The following is a 26336-nucleotide window of genomic DNA, read 5'->3' on the forward strand; positions in this document are numbered from 1 at the left end:
ATGATTATTGTGACTGCATTTCTCATCCTAAATGAGATAAAGCTTTCTGTTTCTTGTATGTGAATGAGCACAGAAAATTATAATTCTGTCTACCTTTCCTGCTTAGGTTACACAGCTAGGTACTGTGTAACTCCAGTACTACTCTAAATAAGCAGCATTTCTAGTGAAATAGCTATTTTGATGTTGAAGGAATACAGCAACTACAGAATCATTCCTAATGTCACTTTTTCTTAGAAATTAAATACATTCTATGCTCACATTTCATTTAAAAATGAAATGTTAACTACTTAACCATTGGCATATTTATTTAGTTTGTATTTTGATATATTTTAACCCGTATATTTCAGAATAAAGAACAGGCGTTTTAATTTGCAGCAGGACTTTAATTATGTATGTATCTAAATCAAAGTGTTAAATGTAGGCATGTCTGTAAACATTTAATATAAACTTATTTATTTATTTATTTATTGTTACAGATTTAGTTTTCCTTTAATTAGTAGCTGCTGTGCATTTATTGCTGCTTTTACAATACTAACGGCTCCCTCTTCAGGCTATACCTGATGCTGTCCTGGGTACTACATTTAAGTACAGATGTTACTTGAGATGCAGATCTTCAGAAATTTCTAGAAATATAAAAGAAACGTGTGAAATGCAGAGAAACTAAACCTGGAGGACATAAAAACGTTGCTTTGTTGTTTTTCCATTCTTAAAAAATCAGGAACAATTATGCTGTTATCGGTTAAACTGTTCTTAATTAGATAATTTTTAAATCACCAGTGACTTCCTACAGTCTCTCTGTAGGCTTCAGAGTCTACAAAAGTACTTAAATGTTGTTGTAAAGGTACATATACATCTATATCCTAATATATCTGTACCAAACTCAGGGAGTCTTCCTCTCTTTAGATTCGTTATTAGATAAAGGATAATTAAAATATGCACTACAACCCTTAAGTACTGGACAAAAAAAAAAAATCCTTTGGGGATGGGGCTGGGTGGGCTGCGAAGGCTCTTCCAATGCAAGCCAGGCTATGATTCTGCAATTGCAATCGTTTCAGGCCTCAGGCTATAGAGACTGCCTGTCCTTAAACCATTCGTGGCCCTTACAACATACCACAGAGCCAGCATCTCTGAGTTGTATGGGTAATAAATTAGCCAATGGCATGTTGGCTAAATGAAACAAAGTTGTTATGCCTAATTAGGAAGCCTGGCAATGCATTTTGTAGAGGGTATGAAATAGGCAAAACTCCAAACATAGGTTAAGTCTCCTCTCTTCTACTGCTACCACCCACTGGCTTTCAAGAATGCTAAATGACGTTTAACTTAAATAGGATTTACTAAAAAAAGGCTGTGTAATCAGAATGTAAGTGGCAGACCTTTATTTTAAAAACCTTAAGCAGCTGGGAAAGAGCAACTGTTTTCCACCACAGACGATCCAAGTGACACAACACCTCCATGGTCAAGGCAGGCTGAGAGCTGGGGTTGTTCAGCCTGGAGAACGTTCTGGGTCAGTATCTACAGGGGGCTATAAGAAGGGGACAGATTCCTCAGCAGGACCTCCAGTGACAAGACAAGGAAAAGCGGTTTCAAACTAAACAAGGGGAGATTTATATTGGACATAAGTTTTTTTTTTTTTTTTTTTTTTTTTAAGGTAAGAGTGATGAGGCACTGGCACAGGTTACCTAGAGAGGTGGTGGATGCCCCCCACCTGGAGATACTCAAGGTCAGGCTAGACGGCGTGGTGAGCAACCTGATGCAGCTGTAGGTGTCCCCGTTCGCTGCAGGAGAATTGGACAAAATGACCTTCAAAGATCCCTTTCAACTCAAATTTTATGATTCTGCGACGTCTGGCTCTTTAGGTTATGCCGCTTTCCTTTCGGTGTTTAACTAACCACCTGACTTTAAAAAGGGAAGAATTACTAAGTGTTTGAGTGCTTTCTTCACCAGACAACAAAACGTGGACGTGCTCCACAGACCGCTCCCCGCGGCTCAGCAGAACCCGGCGCCAACCCCCCGCGCAGCGTAACACGCCGGGGCCGCCCCTGCGCGCGGCCGTTGCTCGCACCCCCTCGCGCCCTCACCGCCACGCGACAGCCCTCGCGCCGGCCGCGCCTCAAGCTCCCGCCCCGGTGCCGAGTCACGTGAGCGGGGCTTCGCCCGCCCCCCTACCCCTGCGTCGTGACGTAACGCGGCGAATCTACGGCGCGCCACTTGTGACCAAGATCACCACAAGCGGAGGCGGACGGCTCCCCCCGTGCGGTAAGCTCGGCCGGCTGGCACGCGGCTGTTTCGCCTCCCCGTTCGGAGGCCCGGGGCGGGCGGTCACCTCGGACTCTCGCGGGCGCTGCCCGTAGGGGTATCGGGCCGCGGTTGGCCTGCGGCCTGCTCGCCGTCTTCCCTCGGGCTTTTTGGGCCTCTGTGCTACCGTCGTTTTTTTTGCTCTTGGTGGGCGGACGGCCAGCAGCGTTCGGCGGAGCCAATCCGCTCGCGCGTTCGTGCCTCGAAGCGCGCTGAGTGGCCGGCGCGTCGGGGGCGGGATGAACGTCCTGAGCTCCGATTGGCTGCCCGCCGGAGCCGAACTTCTGCTCTTCCTTTGCGGCGGACCGCGGAGGAGGGGGGAGAGGAGGGCAGCGAAGGGGGGGGGCGGTGGGCTTCAGCCGGCCGTTGTTTCCTCCGTCACGCGGGGACGCTGCCGGCCGATGGGCCGCACGGCGACGGTTGAGCGCCTGCGTGAGCGGTGGCTGGGCGCGGCTGGGCTCGGCTCTGCGCAGGCGCGATGCGGTGGGTTTGGGGCGCCTCCCGCCGACGGCTCTGGGGAGCCCCGCTCTGTGTGTGCGGGGGGTGATGGCTCGGGGTCTTGCGGCTCCCTTCAGAGCGCACTGAGGCGAGCAGAACTGATGGCAGCGGTTCTTCGTGGGCATGGACCCGCATAGGAAACGTGCAGCACGCCTCGCTGGTGGTGCTTAGTGCTAGGAAGAGATGTGGGGTGAACCATTAAGATCTTAGAGTGAATTAGTAGTAGGCTGGCACAAGAGGCAGGGCTATAGAGCTCTGTCGCGGAAGCAACTCGGGATGTTCCATGCCTGAGGAGGAAATGGGACCCAAGGGCAGGCTTGCAAAGTTTTACTAACAGTTTTGATGTGACAGTTACATTTTCCATGAGGGATGTGAGAGGGAGAAAGCACTGCTCTTACAATTAGCTGTTGCACGTATATATTTTGCAGTAAAACACTGTGCACATACTGAGTTTTACAGTGACACCAGCCCTGAGCTTGCAGGTCACCTCCCCTGCTCTCTGTGCGCATAGAAGCTCCAGGTGCAGTCCAGGGCAGCCCTGGGCTGGCTCCAGTCCTCTGCTGTGTCTCTCTAAGACCTTGCCCTGTTCTGAAGCTGAAGTTTTCTCAAAACGGTACTCTAGATGTTCTTTTATGTCACCTGTTGGTTGCTCCCAGGATATCCTGCCAAAGCGCTGGGGTTGGTGTTCACAGTTCCTAAGTGTTGCCTGGCCCAGATTGTCAGAACTTGGTAATGCCAGAATGGTTTAATCTTTAGTCTGTGGCCTTCCCACCAAATGTCGGTACAGCATTAAGCGCGTTCATAAAAATTTAAATAAAAAATGCACCTATTTTTCTTGCAAAGCTTTTTGTTTGTTTGTCTTATTGGACTATGCTAAAACAAAAGCTCAAGGAATGTATTAGCATGTATGCATAAAACCAGTAAAGAAGCAAAAAATAAAGAAGTGTCTTGATTTCGAGTTTCTCATATGCAGAACTTCCAAACTTTTACTTTGCAGGCAGAAGTTGTGCCTACCTTGCTGCTCAGGAACTATGAATTCTGGTGATATTGTTTCTGGCCAGTGCTGTTTCTCTATTGCCAGCAAAGGATATATACTTCCAGAACAGATATGGCACGTTCTGTGCATTTACTTTAAATATGTCTGGAGGTTTTCCATTCTGTTCAGCAATTTAGCTAGAGAAAGAATACTTTTCACAGTCAGGATTCTGTCATCTGTGGTGCGATGTCCAAACACTGAGATTAATGGCAGCACACATACCTCTATACCTCTACCTAATCCTGTTTGAAGCTGTGTTATGTTACAAAAAGAAATATTGTGGTATGAATGGGTTCTGGCCTTCTGAGAGGAAAAAGCATGGATTCTTGCTGAATTCTAGGACAACTCATGTGTAACATCACGAAACTATTCATTATCATTGAATCTGTTGCTTATTTTGGCTTTGGTACTGAAGGAATGAAAGGAGTCGATGAGACAGCACCACCCATTTGAATGACTGAGTGTCAGATCTGAAGAAGGAAGATCTTACTGATGTTGTGCACTTGAATTTTCGAGAAGATTTTGATCTCATTCTTCTAAATGATCATAAGCTGGCTTTCCATGGGATAAAGAATAAAATTGTTTACTGTAAACTGGTTAAAAAGATAGGGAAATAGGTAGTATCACTTCTCAGGGGGTAACATTCTGAAGGATACATTTTTATGAGGAGGAAGATTGCACTTTTAAAACATATTTCTGGATTGTTTCCACTTACAGTGCTTTAATTTGTGCCATAGAGATGTCTTGGAGCACATGATATGGTTGTCCTGGTTTCACCAAAGCAGTGTTAATGTCTCACCACTTGTGGTTGCTGCTGAATGGGCAGAGCCGCTCAACAGGGAAGAGTCACTGCCTTTCATAGCACAGGCTGAGGGGGGATTTTGGGGGAAGCGGGTGGTGAGGTGGGATGGAGTCAGGAAAGGTGGCCATAATTAGGCCACGAATCATTCCATACCGTGTGACACCACATGTGGGAGGCCATAAAGCTGTGTAGTACTAGCTGGAGGTGTGACTGTGTGTGCTGGGCTTTGGTCAGTAGGGTGGAATCTTGTGTTGCGTTGGTATTGTGCATCAGCCAGCAGGTGATGATTAATTGCATTGGTAGCTATACATTTTGTTATCCTTGCATTTTTGTTTCTGTTTTCCTCTTCTGTCTTAGTCAACAGTCTTCATCTCAGCTCACTGTTTTATTTCTAATTCTCTTTCTCTTCCTACTTGGTGAGGTTTAGTGAGCGGCTGTGTGACACTGAGCTGCCTGCTGGGTTACACAAAGGCTTAGGTTGGAAGGGACCTTAAAAATCACCTTGTTCCAACCCCCTGCCATAGGGAAAGTTTGCCAACCACAGATCAGGATTCCCAGGGCACCATCCTACTTGGCCTTGAATATGTCTAGGGATCGGGCAGCCACAACTTCTCGGTAAGCCTGTGCCAGTGCCTCACTGTCATGTGAGTGAAGAATTTCTTCCAAACATCTAACCTGAATCTCCTCTTTTTTTTAGCTTAGAGCTGTTCCCCCTTCTGATTATAGGATCCCATCATGTACTGGAAGGCCATAAAGATGTCTTCTCAGAAACTAGGTTCTTCACCTTGTCTTCATAGGAGAGGTGCTCTTGGATTGCTTGCAGCTTGTGATGAAAACATTTGTTAGGAATTTGTTAGGAAAACCTAACAAATATCTGCATGGTTGAAATCCCCAATCAGGGTGAGAGCTTCTCTTCTTGTAGAAGAAGCAAGGCCTCATCAACAGGCTACCCTTGTTTGGGTAGACTTTGGTAGACCACTGGATGTCCTTTATTGGTCTGGTCCCTAATTTTAACCCACAAGCTCTCAAACTGATCATGGTTGTAAAAAAAAAACTGTTTTGAGTGAAACCAGACTAGAGGAAGATATCCCAAACTCACAAAAAAGAGCAGCCATCTGTAGCTCTGGAGCACAGTGAAGTCTAATAAGCTTCTTTCCTCAATGCAAAAAATAAAATTATAGTACGCACTAGCAACTCGTGCTTCTTTATGAAGAAATAACCCTAGATTCGTTTAGAAACAGTTGTGATGTCCTAAAAGAAAAATGCTTGCTTGCAAGACTCAAGTCTGCTTTCCAGTGCTGCTTTAAGAGTTATTGATCACTGATTTTTATTTTTATTTTTATTTTTTGTCCTTGTTCTACTGCAGGATGACCTTTTCTCTAGGTATTCTGGCTACTACTGAACTGCCGTCTGTAACTTCCTGGGTTATATTTAACTGGGCTGGGAAGTTGCAGATGTTCTTGGTTTTTTTGGTCCTTTACAGTACAAGAGTAAATTTCAATTGCCTCTGCATTTCCTAAGTCTAAAACTCACTTTGCTTGGGTTGGAAAGGACCTCAAAGCCCACCCAACTCCACCCCGTGCCATGGGTAGGGCTGCCCCCCACCAGCTCAGCTGCCCAGGGCCCCATCCAACCTGGCCTTGAGTGCCTCCAGTGATGGGGCACCACAGCTTCTCCGGGCAGCTGTGCCAGCGTCTCACTGCACTCTCAGTAAAGAATTTCTCCTTTAGTTCTTACCAAAGCCATACCCCTCTTAGTTTAAAGCCTCCTTGTTGTATCACTACACTCCAGAGCAGAGTCCCTCCCCAGCTTCCCTGCAGGCAACAGAAGGCTGCCATGAAGTCTCCCCAGAATCTTCTCTTCTCCAGGCTGAACAGGCCCAGCTCTTTCAGCCTGTCCTCAAAGGAGAAGAGATTTAAGTTGTTAGGGGGGTGTATGGCATTTCTAAGAGGCATTAAGGGGTTATGTGAAGCAGTTTAGGTGTATGCTGTTCCAATGATCTAGATCTAGGCATATGCACCTCTATAGATGACTTTTTTGCTACAGACATGCGCACAGATACTTCCCTGTCTGATACTTCTTTGTTTCTCTGTAGTTAAAAACAAATTTTTGTGCTGTACTCAGCCCCGTTTTTGACATTTCAGAAGTCTGTGTCAAAGGATGGATACAAAGGTATTTAAATGTTAAAATTCATTGCAATTATCCAATCTTATCCATTCTGTGACTGTTTAAACAGTAATACAAAATTATTGACTTACTTATAAATCACTGTTTTGTGCATTGTTTTTGTTTGGAATCTATACAGTAATGTGTTGTAAAATACATTATTAGGAAACATTTAAGCAAGAATGTTGAAAGCATGGGATCTTCAAAAGAATTCTGATTGAAACAAAGAAACAAACGGTGTGTGTGCCATTTAGATCGCCTTAAAGCTCCAGCGCGGCTCTATATCTTTTGTTACACAAGACAGATTCTTATGTTTGGACTTGCTCTGTAGCCTGCTCATTTCTACCCTGTGTGGGTTAGCGGCTGGTTTATTTGCTTCTGGTAAGTTGTCAGAATGTTTGCTGTAAAGGCATGAGCTAAGCCACCCAGAGCTGGTTTTAAGACACACCTTGGCAGAATGAAGCCTGCCTGCCATCTGGTGAGGGAAGTGCAGAACAAGTTGGCACCTCCTGCTTTTGTGCTTGAAGAAAAGCAGAACAGGGATGACCTTGCTGTGCCAGCTTTCTGTAGAAAGCATCATACTGCTGCAATGTGCTGCCTGGCATCTGTTCCCTGTGGGCAGTTTGGGTCTATGGGCAGTTTGGGTGTTCCTAACAGTCACCACCTTGGCCATAATGTGTGTGTGCTCCAAGAGTGACACACACTCTGCACGCCCAGAGCTTGCGAGAAGTGTCAGAGTCCACCTGATTGTGCTCTAGGTGTCCTTGGTCATTGCAGGGGAGTTGGATTAGATGACTTCTAAGGGTCCCTTCCAACTTAGACAAATCTATGATTCTTTGAATTACTGCTTGTGTTCCGCAGTTGCACAGCAGAGTTGTGGTGCAGGTGCGTGCTGCGTGGTGTGTGCACTGAGCTCGGAGCTTCTGAGGAGCAGTATTGACTTCCACTTGATGTGCAGCAGCGTGCACATCTTTCTCCTTGAGAAACATGGCATGGAAATGCAACACTCTTGTCTTCTGCAGTTCCTTCGTCTGCTAATGAGAAGAAAGGAGTGCCTGTTGCAGGCTTGTCTTCCATTGTGTGTTTAAGTGAGATATAGCATATGATATTTCAGATGGATTGTTCTTGGGAAAAATATATTCCAAATTCCATACGTACAACAAAGAAAAATAATTGCTTCCTTCTAGTTCCTCACTATGTAACACGCCTTCTGCAGGTGAGTCTTGACGTTGAATTTGAGACACTGGATGTGCAGGAAGGACAGCAGTGATCCCAGTGTTTTGTTTTGTTAGATTTGTTACATTTGTCTTCAGCTCCAGTTTTCAATACTGATGCAGTAAATGCTGTTCCGGGCAGCTGTTCCTCACATGCTGCCCATGTGAGACAAATGTGGATGTATCTTAGTCTCTCAAAGGAGGGGGTTTTCTCACCTTACTTCGTATAAATTGTTAGTAGGATATACATTTCTAAAAAGCCAAAATGGAACAATAAAAATTCTTAAAAGCATTCATGTAAGGGAGGTTCAGGTTGCACATAAGGAGAAATTCCTTCTCATAAAGAGCGGTGAGGCAGTGACTCAGGCTGCCCAGGGAAGTGGAGGAGTCACTGTCCCTGCGGGCATTCAGAACCGTGTGGATGTGGCACTGAGGGACGTGGTCAGTGGGGAAATATTGGTGGAATGCAGAGAGTTGGACTAAATGATCCTGGAAGTCTTTTCCAACCTTGGTAATTCTGTGATTCTGTAAGCTGCAACTTGTTTATTTTGGCAGCGGCAGAGTAAAGTGCATTGAATAGTCAGAATTACTAGTTCAGCACATGTATCCTGTACTGGGCACTGCCTGATTGTTGTAAGTCAAAGCTAATTTATTTTTGGACTGGATCCAGTGGTAGCATAATATCTAAGTTCAAAGATACGCTGCATAAAAATGTTTTATGGATGTTTTCATCAAGATCTGCCAACTTATTTTCTATTGTTTGCAGTTCTATTGGTATAACAATGGAATGATTTGAATTGCATTTGTTTTTTTTTCCTCCCTGTTGTTCAAATTTTCATTTTAAATTATTTACAAGTCTGAGACTTGAAGATGAGAGCCTAATGAATGCTTTTAAAAATGAAACCTTCTTTAAGCATGTTATGCTTCATGTTTTGAATTTATAACACAAGCCTTAATGAATAGTTTCCTAGTTACTCTCATCTTAGAATTTATGAGCTGTCCTATTTACAAGTTTTACCTATACAATGGAAAGATAATTCCTATTTATCTTAAATGAAAAGAACTCTTCTTGTTAACAAGCTTAAACTGCTAATTAGGGGTAATATAGCAATAAATACTGTGTCAAACCTTTTAACAATGAGAAGATGCAGTAGTCAGTATTTGGGCCTTTTCCTGGTGCTTTCTGTGTAGGAAAAGAATGTTATGTTTTTTTTGAGATATGATTTACATGTGAGGTTAATAAAAGGTATCTTAGGGAAAGACAGCAGCATATAGGACTTTTCCTGATGGGTAGCAGATTCATTTGTGCCCCATGTTTAGGACGATATGTTGTTGCTCACACACAGCAGTGTTGGTTACTGTTGCAAGGCTTCAGAAATATGAAAGACACCCGGAGACTTCATGTATGTGTGCTTGTGATGTTTTGTTAGCGGTTAAGCTTTTCTGCTCAAAAATATAGTATGACTAGCAGTAGTTGTTTTGAGTGTACATTAATGTAATTTAATCAGGAAGGAAAGAAAACCTGGGACTAGAATTTTATGTCATTTACTTGAATATAAATCGGAGTATCTCCATTCAGTTTAACAGAATTTTTTCAATTTGCGTCAAAATGATGAAAATCAGGACCTGACACAAGCTCTCCATCTCACAGTTTGCGTATAGAAAAACAAAGAAATAAAATTGGACCTTTTTGACCCAAGAAACCTCTGAGCTTGCTTTTAGAGCAGAGGTGTTGTAATGCGTTCTTTTGTGCTGGTACTGGGAACTTTGTAGCTATGAGAAAAAGCATCTGTTATTATTGCTTGTGATTAGACTTCCATTCTCAGAGCTACAGATTTGTGAATTTGGCAGCTATTCTAACTCTGGGTAGCTTGAAACCTCTTGAGAAGTATTTTCATGGCATTCTTTGTGTGTGCCTCTGCTGACAGGTACAGGAGGCCTAATTGATTTGCTTCCTGTTTGATTTTCTTTGTGTCACCCAGAGGAAGTGCAGTAGGGATGGTGAAATGAGGAAGCAAGGAGAGGAAGGGGCTGAAGAGAAAGGGAGGAAAAGGAGTTTGGAGGTTTCCTTTCTGCTGCTCCAGAGCCTGTGTCTGGTAGGACAAAAGGAGCAACTTCTCTTGGAGCCCAGGAGCCCTTGTGGGGCACAAGATTGTTAGGCATGATAGACAGTTGTTGGGAGAGGAAAAGAAAACACCTCAGAATGCTATTTGGCATCTGTGTTCAGGCTGCCTGGTTTCATTTCCGTGTGAAAAACATCCTCAGCTTTGCAGGTGGAGGCTGACTTGAAGGAATACCTACTTTTCTTCCTTGTTATCATCATTATGGTTTTTGGTGTTACTGTTATCAATGGTAGAGGTTGACTAAACTGCATTGACGTTTTTTGGCCAAAGAATATGGCTATGTTTGTATTTTGCATGCTAAGGGTAAATACCTTTCACAAGGGGTATCCTGCTCAGGGCAGATTTCTGAGGAGGAGGAGGCATGTGAGTAGAAGTAATTCATTAGGCACTACTACAGAAGAAGAGGTGGGCAAGCATTCAGGCCTTTCTTCTAGTCTGCTACTGATACAAAGATAATTAAAATTGATATCTCTGAAATTTTATATAGATGTTGTACGGAAGTACAGATATGTAGGGAATATGACTATTTACAAGGTCAAGTAGGATTTGTTTGTTGTAAGTACACAGCAGTCTATAGGTTTGTAATGGCAGAGCTTGGGATAGCATCTGATCTAACTGAGAGTGCTAAGAAAACTGCAGTTGATGTCACTGTAGCCATGGTTTCATTAGGATTTTTTTTTTTTTTATTAGTTATTTTTCATTGTAAATTATGTTTCAAAACTCAATGGTCTCTGTATTGGAACAGGTGAAATACTTCACATAGATACTTAAATTTTGTTTGAAGAAAACACCTAGGGAGCACAGAAAGAAAAAGTGCTATATTCCCTGAAATAACATTGCAGTAGGAATTTTGCTTGATAAAAGAAGATGTTCAGAGTGCTGGAATTGTCTAAACCATCAGAATTGCCAAGCATAAATAATTACATAATTTCACACTTCCCAGTGAAGTCAGAGACCCTGATTAAGAAGTTGACAGCCTGAGAGAGTCCGCTCTTTGGCAGTGATGTCTGTATTCCTTAAATTTGTAATGACTGAATCCAGGAAAACAGAGTAAGATTTAAAGCATTTGCTTTGAACCTCATTGACAAATGGAGAATATTCTTTTTCATAAGGAAGTTTTCATACTTTAAGTGCCTAGATATTTCAGCTTCTCCACTTTCAGCTGGTGTATATTTTGCTGATGCCAGGTCTTCTTGCTACCTTGGTCCTCGCTGTCTTTCAGTATGTTTGATATTCATATTTCCTTTTTATTCCTTCTTTCTCGCTGTGCTTTTTTTCTTCCTTTTCTTAAACAAATAGATGATATGGTAATATGAGCTCTAATAGGAAAAAAGCATTGTTTAACTCAGTTGGGGTACTACTAATCCAGTCACCAAATGTAACCATAACACAGCATGCATTTTAATTATTAAGTATAATGGAAACTTTGCATTTTAAATCTTGAACTATAAGCCACTTTTTTGAAAATGCACACTTCAGCACTATGATTTTAGCTCATAGTCTGTTACAGGGCAGTATTCTTTAATCAGTTATTAGAAGCTGAAGATCAATGGCATTCAGTGCTTGTGGTAATGTTGAGAATACATGCAGGAGTCACTGCAGGTCAGCCTGAAGCTCGACCCTGCTTGTTTTTAATTATTTAGCAGGTCGGCTGACTAAAACAATGCAACAGTGTGTATGGAACGCAGCTATGCCACTGATTCCAAATAAGGAAAATTTAAAGACATTTTCAAGACTAATACTCCCCCAAATTCCAGTACGTTGTAGAGTGTGCTTTAGAATTAAATGACATATTGTTGAGGTTTCTCTTTTATGTAAGTATTTGTTTGAATAGCTCTACAGAGTGCTCCTAATGCACTTTCAGCGTCTTGCTACTAAGAAATGCTGAAGGGTAGAGCAAGTACTTTGTGTTTGCTCATATTTCATCAATACCTTTTTGAAATGAATACTTATTTCCTATTCATTTGGAGAATAAATATATACAATAAATTCTAACATAAATACCCTTAGTGCCTGTGCTTTTTGATATGAAAAATAATAATACTCTTAGAGGAAATGTGGATTTTTAGTGCATCATCATGGAAACTTACTAATCTGTACATGAGATGTGCACGCTTGGACATAACCTTATCAAGCAGCTCCCTTTGGCTTTGCTAAGTGCCTGCTTCTGGATAGCAGAACACTTTCATCAGCTGGCATGTCAGGGTGCAGGACCAGGGCTGTCCCCATTTGTGAGTGGTAAAGAGCGTGCTGGTAGCAGTCAGCGTTAGCTCTTCCTTTTGCCCAGGTTACCTCATACAAGAGCTCTGCTTTCTTGAGTTCAGTACTGTGCTGACCATCTTTCTTCTCCACCTGAAGGAGCTCTGCCATGTGATATCATTATTAGATCCTTAACATTCTTACCTTGCAGTTCTTTTTGCTCATGTATAACTTTTGAGTGTATGGCAGAAGAGTGTGGAGATAAAACCTTCCTACCACGTTTCTATGTATAAATATTTCAGAAATATCTTCCACTGTCTGCGTGCAGGTAATCTGAAATTAGCACAGCATCTGCTCTTTCCAAACATTTTTGAAATGTACCAAATCACCCCTACTGTTTTTTCTTAGGAATGTTGTTTCCTTTTGTGTGAAAGAATACTCTGACCCCGTTTTTCTTACGCCGTGAGTTCTCGTCTCTTCCTTTGTTCAGATGGACGTGGTTGTAAGATGCAGAAGTTAATCTGGGTCAGTAATTTTTATTTCCAGTCCTCTGGGGAATCAGGTGACACAGGAGGCAGAAGACACCTTCTTGGTGAATGCAAAGAGAGGGAAAGGTCTCTGCTTCTCCCTCATCCTTTACTGACTCTCCTCTTACCTGTGGATAAAGCAGATGTTGCTAAACATGTACAGACCTTGTCCGTATTTTGCTAACTTTTTGGCCTTAATGTTATTAGTAGTTTTTCACGAGGTGAGAAGAATCAAATCCTACAGTTTGAAACTGTACATAGAGTTAGAAGGAGTTCAAACAAAAAAAATAGCAAGAAAGCATTGTCCTTAAAGCAGCTGTCTGAACCTTTCCTTACCAAAGGCTCTGTTTTGGACCATGACCACCCCCAAACTGCAGAGGACCAATGACTTTCTAAACATACTGTTCACCGTTCAGGCAGCACGCCACTTGTACTGCCCTAACAGGTTAGTCAAGGAATGACTAGGAGTGAGCCTTTGCTGATGAATAAGGTTAGTTAGGCGCAGCTGGAGCCCTGGCTGAGCACAGTGGGCAGGGTGCACCAAGGGGCTGTGCTTTATCTCCCTGGGGTGAGTGCTGGCTCCTCAACCTGCCAAGGCCCCTCCTCTCTCCTTCCCTCCAGGACACTTTTGTGTGAAGGTGGTAGGCAGAGCAACTGGGGGCTGCATGGCCTTTCCTCGGCTGATATTGGTGCCTGAGCCTGAAAGTTCCGACTCCGATTGCTTTTCTTCTTCTCTCCGTTGCTTTTTCATCTTGCTCCTGGAATGTCTTTATTTATATAGTTTTTGAATTTGTAAGAGGAAAAGTGTACCAACTCTAAGTGTGCAGTGAGTTTTTACAGCCCGGTTGTAAATCCCAAAAACTAAGGGGTTTATAATGGAAATGCTTAGAGAGGAGAGGGGAGGGCGTGCTATAATACATATGTAACCTTCTTTCCCTCTCTTTAGTGAATAGACCGTTTAAACTAAATTAAGTAAAGGATATAAATTCTGTTGTTTCAGTTTTTAATATTTCATGGCTGATTTTATAGATAAAAATTACATTTAACAGTAAATATGAAGAAAAATTTATACAGCCTGTTCTAGTTTGATATGGAACAGCAAATCCCATTTCTCTGTAGCTGTAAAGAAAATTCATTATAATGACTTTAGTTGTAAGAGATGGCTTCATTGTGATTAGTTACACTGATAATAAAACAACCTTTTTACCAATGGCACAAGATACATGGGAGCTCATGTGTCTGCCTTTTAATAGCCTTGAATTTGTGTATTTGCTATCTTTATTCTGTAGTCCCTTTTTCTTTTATAATTGGGCACTTTAAAAATCTGCAAGTTATTAAAAATAGGCTAATGTCACTTAATTTTTCATTCTTAATTGAGTTTTCTAAATAAGAACTAATTTTGGTAGCAAAAACGTATTTTTGTGTCACTGTTTTCAATTGTGAATAACAGTTCTAGGAAATAAAATAATGAAAGCTGGCTATCTGACATACTTTCTGAGTTCTTTTTAAGCATTTAAAGAAATATCTTGACTTTCAAATGCCCTCTTTGCAGTGACTTGAGTTGAATGTAGAAGTTTTGTGTGCATTCTTTTTATTTATAACACTAATGGCAGTAGGCTGCCTTCTGAAGTAGCTGAGAGCCCGAGTGTAGACTTCTCTGGGAGGGGATTTGGTGAGGAATTTGCTGCTAAAGGGATATTTATTTATTTTCCTGTATGTGCCTCTAAGAATACTTAGATCACCTAAGCATGATAATGCAGAATGAGTTTGATGAGAAAGGTATAATGGTTGTTTTAATAGGAACCTTTGCGTATTTATATTGCCGTGACTTGTGCTGTCACAGAGGTTTAACAAAGAAAATCTTCTGTATTGTTTACTTTATAGAAAATGTATCATATATTACAGTCTTGAAAAATGGTGTGTGCTCGGAAATGATGTTTGTTAATCACAAAATAGAATCACAGGGAACTGTTAGAAATGAATTCCTTTCCTGTTTCATGTAAAAAGTGAAAGGATCTACAGGGGAAGGCTGCAGAGCTGACAAAACAGAACTTGGATTTGATTATCAAATATTTATGGAATTTACTGGAAAACAGAAAAATCAGCTTTGGAAAAGTAGGATGTAGTAGTTGAGTGTTTTGGAAAATGCAATGAGACAGCATGCTTAACGTTATCTTCTACTTCAGAAAAGATAAAGACATTTTCGCCCTTGTTTTTTGTAAGCTTTGTTTTAGATTCTTTTTTTCCACTGATGATTACAGCTAGAACAAGAAATCCAGTGGAACTTTTTAATTTCATAGAATGAATACCAGGAAAATGGCTACTGGTGAGTGAAACATGGGATTAAATACTCTTTTTACCACCTGAGAGTAAAATAGACTGTGCCTGTACCCTTTGGTAGAGGAAGCAGGCAGCCTGTCTGGCGTGCAGCGCACTTTGTGTCTGTATTCCTCCATCAGAGAAATTCAGCCTGTAGTTTGGGCTGGTGTGGCTCCCTTGCTCAGTGAGCTGAGGCTCAGGAGCCAAAGTGCTGCCCTGTCTGTGGTGGTGAGAACTGGCTTTGTATCCTGGCTGCCCTCTCTTATAAATCATCATGCAGGTAAGCTGGTAAGCTTGTGGTCCTCCAGACCCTTGTGGAGCCTGAACTGAGTGATAGCCTACTTAGTAGTATGTCAATTTTTTTCTCTAAGGAAATATTGGGACAGCAGTAATTTCTTACTCTAGCTTGGTCTCTGTGAGCTTGCCCATTGTCACTGCAGAATATGTTTTCTTTGTTCATTAAAACCTATTGATCTGGAGAAAGTTTGTAAGATTGATTTTTAACTCCGTGCTTTTCAGGGAATTAGTAGTATTTTTAGTAATAACACTCTCCTAATGTGTTCCCAATGCAGTGTGATATATAGGGGAACAGAGGCAACATACACAAGCTCCACTCCCCAAGGTCCCCATCTATGGGGACAAATCAGGCAGCCCTGCTGGTGTGCGGTGCAGGGAGCTTGTCTGGAAAGGATCCATGGGACTGCTGCACTCGCTTGAGCTGCTTGTCCAAAAGGGATCTGGGGAGGAGGAAGCAGTGATGGGGATCACTGGATTTTCTGGCACCTGTTTTTCCACTCTGCTACTGATGTAAACCCTGAGCACTTCAGCTTTAGGCGCTGCTGCTGGGAGAGAAGACTTATCCTGGCCCCTGTTTCTGATGTTTTTCAGTGAGGTCTTTGATGGTTTGGGGTCCTGACTGAAGGTATGGTTTTCTGATAAACTGAAGAAAATGCACTGTGGTTGCATGATATACCTCAAAATAACAAAAAGATTTTGGACCAAATATCCAGGTAATAGAAAACTAATAAGCAAGATGTAGCTTTTAGATAGAACAGAATAAAGCTGCCTAATTTTTGTAGATACTAAAGTGTAGATAGTGAACGTGGTACCCAGTGCAACTGCACTGCATCCTCTGTTCCTCAAGGAGAAATGAAAATTCTCACTGCTAGTTGAATCCTTGTTTGGGAACGCACCTGAACATTTGTGCCTGGCTTCAGAGCTAGTCGGAATCATTCTGAAACTTGAGCCTGTGCTCAAGTATCTTGCTAATTCTGGAAGGTAATGAAGTTTCAGGGCCTTAGGTAGGCACAATATTTGTTGCATTGACACAGACATATGTGGGAGAACTGGACACTATTGATCAGCAGTGGCATTTGAAACCTTCCTGCTGTTTGTTTCGAAGTATCAGCGTTGTGAATTCTGCGTACATGAGGTTAGTTAGGGTTTGCAGGTGATGGTGGTGTCCCTTATCCTCTCCGGTTCCTTCCAATCTCCCTGGTTTGGACCTTGCTTGGGAAGATCTGCCTGCTCTGCCCAGGCTGCAGTGTGAAGCGGGTGCTGCTCTTGCTCTCAGCTTTCTGCTTCTCTCTCTCCATGGCTGGAGCAATGGCACCTTTTGTAGCTCTATGGCTCAGCACGGGCAAAGAGTGTGGGGACTGTGAAGGGAAGAAGCTCCATGTTGTGCTATCAAAGTAGCTCGTTACAGACACTGCAGAAGGCAGCAACAGTTTTTGTCTCATCTCATATTGTGTGCCACCATAACATCTGGATGCCTCCCATTGCTGTCTTTTATTTTCTTCCATCTGTTGTCACAGTCAGTGATAGAAATTAGAGTAAAATTCAATGGTAAACTCTTGAACCTTTCAGCGTGCAGAAGTATGGAGCTTTAAAGGGTGTTCAGTGACTTCAGCTGAAGCATGAGTTCATGCAATTGAAAACAAGTAACAGTTTTGCACTGCTTTGCTTGGTTTAAGTCTTGGTGACAATCATCTGAGGTTATCGGGGAGAAAATCACCCTCCCTGCTGCAGAGGAGATGGCAGTAATATTGTGATTGCTTCGTGTATTGTAAGAAATTGTTGAGGGGAAAAGGCATAATTTGACATGCAGCCTTTCCACTGAGTGTTAAAGGTTTATCACCTATGTAGCTGAGAACTGTGTACAGCTGTCATCTTTTTGAACTAATTTCTAATGATGGATATTACTTTGTCTTTGTTAGAGATAAAAGTCATACAAAGAAATGAAGCTGCTGCTTATGCTCTGCTAAGTGTACTGGAGAGCTAACGTACTGTGACAGGGATTAGGGGCAGCATCTACAGCACAGAGCCCTTCTGAAATGAGAAGCAGCCCCCACTTTGCCCATTCTTCCCCTCCTCCCTCTCTGCCTCATTTAAGGAACTTAACTGGAAAATGAGAACTGAAAAGAAAGTCAGGATTTCATATGTCTTACAGGATTGAGTTGAAAGACTTGGTGTGCTCACTTCTATTTCTTTGTACAGAGAAAGAGGTTTTGTCTCCATGTAATAAGCTAATAGATAAAATTGCACATGTTACTGCGTATTAACACTGAAACTACCTTCATTTGATACATGCATATATGTAAACATGTATATCCTAACAAGCGTATATTTTAGTTAACAATAATACTAGCTGTCATTTCTGTAGATATGTCTACCAAAGAGATGTGTAGGGCATTTTCGTTTGAACTGCTTTTCCTGGTTGAAATGCAATTATTTCTTTGTGTGAAGTGGCCACCAGGTGTCAGAAGAATGCTTTTATTTTTATTAATTTCTCCTGTTCATTGGAAGTATGTGTACACTTTGTGTCCTTCTCTGGAAACTTTTCTTAACCTACTGCACGAACAGCCCTATCTTCTTACCTTACTTGTTCAGTGAAACACGTGTGCAGCCCTTTTCACCTTAGCGGCCTATTGAAGCATCGCAGCTGGAAGCACAGTAGCACTGAGTACGTGTGTATACCAACCAATTACTGCATGCATTCTTTACTGCTGTCATTTAAAAGATGGGGATAAGTACATTAAACTAAACCACGTGGGTACATTTGATCTTAGCAGAAGTTAGAGTCATTAAAGGCAAGGCAATTGAAATGATCATTCAGAAAATACCAGTATTTAAAGCATGTTGGATTTCCCTTCCTACCTTCCACCGTTCACCCTCCTGTTGATGACTTTCATACACTTTTGGCATCTGAATTTCACATTGACTGTGATATCTATTTAATTAATTTAGTCTCACGTACTTGCATTCATTGTGGATTAAATGCATCCAAACTATTTTCTTTCTGACTTTAATTTCAAGCGGTTTTGGTTAGATTCTTTTTTTTATATACTATCAGGTGTTGCTTAGTCAGAACTTGGGCAGTGACTGGAAAATGCTCCACATCTTCTTTTTAATTGTATTTTTTTTTCCCTATTGTTGTCATACATGAAATGAAGAGAATGTTTCAATTTGAAAAATATCTTTTTTTTTTTTTCTTCTCCTTCTTCTTTGTAGTTTCTTCTAGTTCTTATCTCTATTCTGCATCTGGGTTCTACATAGAAAATGGGCTCCTGGCTGCCAGCCCACAGCTGGGTGCTTGCACTGGGCTTTCCAACTGTGCTGCTGCTCCTCCTAGTGCTAGCAGACGTGTGGCCTGGGTGGCGATGGCCGAGGCCTCCGGCTGCTTCTGTCTCACAATAGTTCAAAACAAAGAGCCAACAAAGCCATTTCCTGTCTTCTTTTTGTTTTTGGGAGAAAATTGATGAAAATTCAGTAAACCTTGGTGGGTATTAGATATCAGAAAGTCTGTCTAGGAAAACTGTACCCCATGAGTTTTAAAGGAGAACGGAAATTCTAAGAGCCAGTTTGGAAGAAATAACACTTTGATTTTTTCTGCAAAAGTGCAGTGAAAAGTTAAAACTTGTAATGTCTTTCTGCAGGTGGCAGCATGAGAAGCATTTGTGCTTCCTCTGATGCATTTCAGTGCGGTCCACCACATGGAAGAGGGTATCACAGCCTACGATAGAGAGGAGATTCAAATTGCATTTACTTTTTCTTTCTGTCTCATTTTAATTGGCAAAGTTGATCAGAATTGCATCTTTCATGAAGCCATGTAACTTTGGGATTTCTCACAAACCAAGAGACTCATTACTCTGTATGAAGAAGTGATTACTTTTTTCCTGGATGTTTCCTTTCGAGAAATGGACCTGATGACTAAACTGTTACTGAAATATTTAAGCGGGGCTTTTCATCCATAAATATCACAGTGCTACAGAAATATGATATGTCTTTGATCAGAAGTTTGATGTATATTTTTATTGCTATATCCGTGTCTCTCTCTGGAAATAGTCAGAATTCTTTGAGTTTACAATTCACAACACAGAAATCTCTTTAAATTTCAAAAGTTGAAGATCGTGGGGTTATTGAATGCTTTTTGGGAACTATTAGTGCAGTTCTCTTACTTTATGCCTTGGACATGCAATTGTTTCTGATAGCACTTGAAAGTGTGTATCCAGGCCTCTTTGTGTGTGTGTGTGTGTGTGTGTGGACTCTCCTCAAAGCTAATCTAATGAGTGATCACTACGATACTGAGCAGCATTTGGTCCTATCTAAAGCGAGTGGATGATGAAGAAGCTCTTCCTTCACCCATATTTTTGGGGGTACAAGTTAATATATGTCTATATTTTATGTCAAGAGTTCATAAAGATTTCCTTTTTTTTTTTTTTTTTTTTTTTTTTTTTTTTGGCATTTTCCCCATCTGAAGGACTTTCAGTGGTAGGGAGGCAGAAAAAAGAAGGATGTAAGTGATACTGCAAGTTGCATTTTCCAGTGATGCCCTTATGATTCCTTCTGATGCCTATGAGAAAATGATGTTAACAACTGCAGACAGTCATCAGTGGGCTCTTTGTTTTCTAATTTTAACTACTGAAGATACAGCAATGTGCAAGTTTCAACATTCTTAGCCTTCAAAAGCCTATAGCTTGTTTGGAAGGCTCTTCTGGAAGCTCTGGTGCCCTAACAAAATGAATTGCTTTCCATAAAGAAAAGGTTATAGTGCACAGCTTGAACTTCCAGCATTCTTGAGCTACAAGGAACACTTACAAGCAACAAATACTTTTCAAAGTAAAGTTGATCTTTTTTTCTTTTTGAACCGACAATCCTACTGTCTTTCCTGTTCCATCACTGAGAGACTATTCTCTTAAATATCTCTCTGAAAGAAGAGAAGTAACTTTGTCAGACTCTAAGAAATGCCTTTAAGTTGATGAAGGAGGATGTTATGCCTTTGCAAATGAGAAAATGTTTATTTGGCACAAAGGTTTTATGTTGAGTTCACATTCAGTTTTGTTCTGGCTATTTAAGAAGCTCCTTAAAACAGGCTTGCTTCATTGTGTCTATGATTTCACCAAAAGAATTAAATGTCTGAAAAGGGAAATTTTAATGAAATTTGTTTTCTGTTATAGTAGAAATGCTGTGTCATGGCATGAAGCAGTGATAGAGCACCTGGTGGGAAGGCTAGGCCAACTCAGGGGAGCTCAGCTGTATGCAATGCAGCTGAGTGACTGGAATCACTCAGTATCCACCCCTTCCCAGACCTCATTTAAGGGTTGGAGGGGGAGGGGTGTCTTGTTGGAGGTCCCTGCGTACCTGAGGCTTTGGGAGTGTGAGCAGATTTCTTTCCTTTGTTTCCGTGTCCAGAAAAAAGTGGGATTTGATAACTGTAAATATACTTTCTTTGGGTTCTTCTGTGCATGTCCATACTCCTTCCATTAAAGAGCTGGCTTATGACCAAAAAGAGGAGTAAATAAAGATGTATTGACCATCAGGTTAGGAGACCTTACAGTTCATTACAGGTTTATGGATCATTTCTGAATTGCTTGTCCTTTAGACTTTAATTTAAGATTACATCTTTCTAAATTTCATCTGGTGATTAGGGAAATGCAGATCTCACACTGAAAGTCTCAACTGCACTGTCTTTACCTATTGCCATGGAGGAATGTATGCCAATGTATCTCCAGTGAAATGTTTTCTACTTTTATCAAAGAGAAGATCAACAGATTTGAAAGGTGGGCCTGGGTGAATATAATGAGGTTCAACACAGCAAAGTGTGAGGTTTGCACTTGGTCTGAAGGAATCCCAGACGTTTATACAGGCTTTGAAGAGCAGTCCTTGAGAGCAGCAGAGAACGACCTGGGAGTCCTGATGGATGAAAAACTTAACGTGAGCCAGGAGTGTGCTCTTGCAGCTCAGAAAGCAAATGGTATCCTGGGCTCCATCAGAAGAGGGGTGGCCAGCAGGGAGAAGATGATTGTTCCTCTCTACTCTGCCCTCCTAAGTCCCCATTTGGAGTATTGTGTCTAGTCTGGAGTGCCCAGTACAAGAAAGACAGGGAGCTGTTGGAGAGGGTCCAGAACAGGGCCACGAAGATGATCAGGGGGCTGAAGCACCTCCCCTATGAGGACAGGCTGAGGGAGAGGGGCTTGTTCAGCCTGGAGAAGAGAAGGCTGCAGGGCAACCTAATTGCAGCCTTTCAATACCTAAAGGGAGCCTGTAAATAGGAGGGGAATCAACTCTTTGAAAGAGTAGATAACTGCAGGACAAGGGGAAACAGTTTTAAGTGAGGCAGGGAAGATTTAGGTTGGATGTCAGGAGGAAATTCTTTACTGAGAGAGTGGTGAGGCACTAGAACAGGCTGCTCAGAGAGGTTGTGGATGCTCTGTCCTTGGAGATGTTAAAGGCCAGGTTGGATGGGGCCCTGGGCAGTCTGGTCTGGTATTAAATGGGGAGGTTGGTGGCTCTGCATGTGGCAGGGGGGTTGGAGATTCATGATCCTTGAGGTCCCTTCCAACCCTGGCCATTCTGTGATTCAGTCTGTCCTCAGATGACTGATACTTTTATATAGAATTGTAGCAAATATTATATCAATATACTAAAAACATTGTTCAAAGAATAAAAACAAAGTCTAAGATTGAATGGTGATAATACCTTAAGAAAAGATATTTTTCATACTTTTTGGTATTTGTTTTTTCTTTGTAGATAGTGAGAATGTGCTGAATTGTGACAGTGGACTGTATCTCTTGAATGAGATAGAAGAGAATCTTTAGCTGTATTGGCTTCTGTGACATAGCCAAAATATTCTGTGTTATGGACTTGTAATTCAAAAATGTGTGTCGCTTCTTATACATGGTGAAGATTTTGGTATTTTTCCTATGCGGACGTAGCACACACAACATTCTGAAGATCTTAAAAATATGTTTAACTTCTTGTGAACACTTGAGTAATGATTGAAGAAAAGCATTGTGCTTAATACAGCTAATATTTCCAGTAGAATTATTGAGCTTATCACAAATGTTAGGACCACAACAGGTTTCTTTTGAAAACTTATGAACAGCAATGTGCCGCAAAGAACCTTAAAATGCATTAGGTAATATATGACTGTCTCCAAGCAGAAGAATTTGTTAACCTGAAGCTAATGTGCCAAATTAATTTTTGGTCATATCCTTTAAGAATCTGTTCAGCTATACTTAATTTATATGAACATTAACAAAAGATTTATGTTACCAAAAGTCAACTCAGTTTTGAGTTAGAGCAGCTTCATTTTGAACACCGAGGGTGATGTTCAGAGGGAGCTGTTTGACAGAACTGCTGAAATTCTGTGCTCCCAATGGTCTGCTGTGTTGTGCCTGTCCATTTTATTGGTGCAGGCTCAGGGTCTGCATAAATCCCATCTGATTTATTTGTGCAGTATACATTAGGTGGTTATCCATTATTGTGCTTAGATAATTGTTACTTGTAAAAACTTAACAGGAGTCCTTAAAAAGTGAAGACAAACTGAAAAGCATGAAAGCTTGCATCTTGCATTTTTCTTAGGCTTGCTGATCCATTAATGAGGTAGTTAAAACTTCAAGAACTGTCCTTCTCTACTTCTACTAGTATATGAGCTTGCCAGCATCAGGCTGATTTCCTTTTTCAGTCACATTGGAAGTAGGTAGGATTTGGATATAAGCATTTGCTGAAGTTGCTGAGGCTGCAGGGGCATACTTGTTACATCAAGAATGTGTTTCTTGGTTGCCAGTGGACTTAATCTCCGATGCAGAATCTTTGCTTTTAATGGCAATCCCTGTTCAAGCCTGAGGTTTGATCCATGATCTATTTAAAAACAAAAAAAATGAAACAAAAAAAACAAGCAAACAAAAAAAAAACAAAAAAACCCAAACATTTAGCCAATTGGATCACATTTTAGATATGGTCACTGGGACTATAAAGCTTAGAGTGCTTTTGATGCCTTCTTTCATGCATTGTTTCTCGTATTAATACTTACTGTAGGCTAGCCTGTCATTACTGTAGTAGCTCTGATGAGAGTGAGGTGAATTGGCTTATGCAGGCTGAGGTTTGGAACCATTCAGATTTGTGAAGAGCTTGTTGCTTTACTATTGCCTTCTTGTTTGGCAGAGCTGAGAAGGCACTTCAGGAGAGAAGCTTTCAGTACAGGAAGAAGCATAGGAAGCCAAAGCAGCATAATGCCAAGATAACTTCTGCATGGAGGAAGCTTGTGGAGCGTTGAATGTGCGTTCAAGTGATAGTAATAAATTGTGCAATAAATCCATGCAGGAATATGAAAAGAAGTCTGCCCAAAGCTTCCTTTTGGTGTGAGGCACCACTATCCTGTCAAGAAAATGAAGGCATATGGTATAAAAATTATGTTGGAGACACAGCTGTTGTTTGAGTAAAGTTCAGAGCAGGGAGAAACTGAGACATGGTTCTGTGCTGGGGTTCAGGTCTTGCCCAGGATGTGGAAAACTGACCCCATTTCAGCAGATCTCTGACTCTTCTCCCAAACAAAAAGTATTGACCACAGCCATTGCTATCTACCTCAGAAGATGTGCTCCTTTCCTAAAGGCAACTTAAGGAAATTTAATTACTTAGATTGATATAATTTTAATAATCTCACTGTTTCATTTATTTAAAGAGTTATTCATGGATCATGGTTTCGAGCAGGTGGAAACTCATGGCCATGTGGTGCTTTTCTGACACAGTTTGCATAGCAGTGGGGCAGAGACAAATCTGTTTCACACTCGTGTGGGTTGAAGAAGAGTGTAAAAGCATATAGTTGTTCCTATACCTCACTTGTTCTGTGTAGTCAAGGAGTTACCACCTTAGTGATACCTGTTGGGAGTTGAGGAGATGGATGTGGGGTTGTTGGCTTCATGAGAAGTAGGTGAGGTAGAGTGCATCCTGGAGAGCTGCAGGGATTGTGTAACAAGGCTGGGACATATATCTGCTTTGCATGTATTGTGTATGTGACTATTTTAATTTCACACTGAAATTATTGACAGCACCAGTGGGATTTGAATTTTGCATTTTTTATTTGTGACTATTACCCATTTGCGACTACACTTTATAAAAATAAAATAAAGGAAGAGTATAATTTTTCTGAGTGTGTGAAGTAGTCCTTAATTGATGCATTACAGCTGACTTGAATCCAACTAGACAAGGTTGCCAGAGCTGGGATTGCAATCAGGGATTTTTGCTAGAGCACAGAGAAGGATGAACTTCTATTGAAGAGTTAGTGAACAAATGATGAGAAGTGAGGCTCAGTCTGCAGGTATGGCATGCAAATAACCAGCCATCTTTTCTGAGGTTTGCAGGTGGCTACTGGAAATGAGCTGAGCAGGTATGGCAGGAAAGGCTTGTTCTGAGAGTCGTTGATGCCTTTCTGTGACAGCTGGGAAGCATCCACCTTAGGTGATTACTGCATCTCTGGCTGAAAGTGGTTTGTGATTTCTGTCAGAGATTGATCTAGGTGTGACAGCGCTTTAAGGTTTAAATCAAATTAGAGGATGACTTTGAATGGGCATGAAGCATGTCAGAAGAGAGTATGGTGGAGAGCCACGAATCCTCTACTCATTAATATAGCTCAAATGTGTGAATTTTTGTCAATGGAGATGCCACTAATTATCTATCTAAACCTTTGATAGTGGAAATTTCCAGTGCAAGTAGAAGTTCACTGCTGGACAGGTTCTCTGATAAATCAAATGGTCTGAGAGGAAAGAATCCTATAAAGAAGATGGAGAATTGTTCTGAGATTGCAAATTGTCTTGTATAGCAAGGAAAAACTGTTTTTCCCCTCAGGTCATATAAGAGAAGAATGGTGAGGTCTCAGTAGTGGGCTGTGGAAGCACAGTGAGAAAAAGGGCCTGTGGTTGCTGCTTGCAGACATGTAAGGATGGACTTGTGGTGCTCATCACTGAAATAATTTCTTGATATTTCTTAATTGTACTCCAGTTAACACAATTTTCATCTGATCCCTTTTCCATATCACAAATAGTGCTCACATACCTTTTCAGAGCCTGCTTGCATTTGAAATACTTCATTCTCCTCTGCTAATAATTGCTGTAGTGTTTTTGAGTATACTGACAGGATACTGGCTTCCACTAGCTAAAAATATAGACTTGATTGCTTTACTTCTATCAAAGTGGTAGTTTATATCATACTAGTGAACAAGAGAATATAATACAATATAAGAATCAGAAAAACACAAAGAAGCAGTATCTGTATCCTTCAGAAGGACTACTGCGATCTGGAGGTTCTATTTTCTCATTTAAAAGGCTAGGTATAACTAACAGGACATAAGTTCAGCCAGTGCCTTACCTCAGTGAGAGCTCTTGTTGGAAAACAGATCTGTTCACTATATGTGACTGACCTCTATGTACTCAGTTGCTCATAGACCTTCCTTAACTCATGATTAAGCAGGAAGGCAATTTTGTTTTTACTTCCATAGATAGTAAGTCCAGCTGTTTGGGGTACCTTTCCCCAGTTTAACAACTTGTGAATTTGTCCTCAAAAATGTTTGCTTTTGAAATGAATTTACATACTTTTTTGTATTCAGCACTGTCTGTACCAACATTACAGTTAGTCTCGGCAGGAAGTACTTACATGTGTGGTCATGGCCTCATTCAATAAATGGGTAATTGAACAAAAAAATCTGGATACTTGGATCTGTAGCAAAGCTGTGATGTTTACATCCTAGCATAAAGCACAGATAAACATTTAGTATTTAATTATTTGTTAAAAGGAAATGCACTTCCAATTCTCAATCACATCGTATCAAAATGAAAAGGGAATAAATGTCAGTATTTTGTTTCTCACCCTTATTCTTCCTAT

At 41.3% G+C, this 26336-nt stretch overlaps 1 protein-coding gene across 9 annotated transcripts in view; it reads left to right on the forward strand.

Moving 5' to 3' along the window:
• The window catches only part of ZNF407 (zinc finger protein 407), a 340478-nt gene that overhangs the window by 7144 nt on the left and 306998 nt on the right, over nt 1-26336 (forward strand). The window contains exon 1 of one of the 9 annotated variants that reach the window (XM_042838474.1): nt 2174-2256. The exons of the other annotated variants lie outside the window; for them this stretch is intronic. The gene's annotated coding sequence lies outside the window, so the exon portion shown is untranslated. Of the gene's footprint in view, nt 1-2173; nt 2257-26336 lie in introns of those variants that run through there. 9 annotated transcript variants of the gene reach the window in all.

Source organism: Centrocercus urophasianus, unplaced genomic scaffold (genome assembly GCF_019232065.1).
Source record: "Centrocercus urophasianus isolate 14NV4802_14NV808 unplaced genomic scaffold, USGS_Curo_1.0 seq_11, whole genome shotgun sequence".
NCBI classification, from domain to species: domain Eukaryota; kingdom Metazoa; phylum Chordata; class Aves; order Galliformes; family Phasianidae; genus Centrocercus; species Centrocercus urophasianus.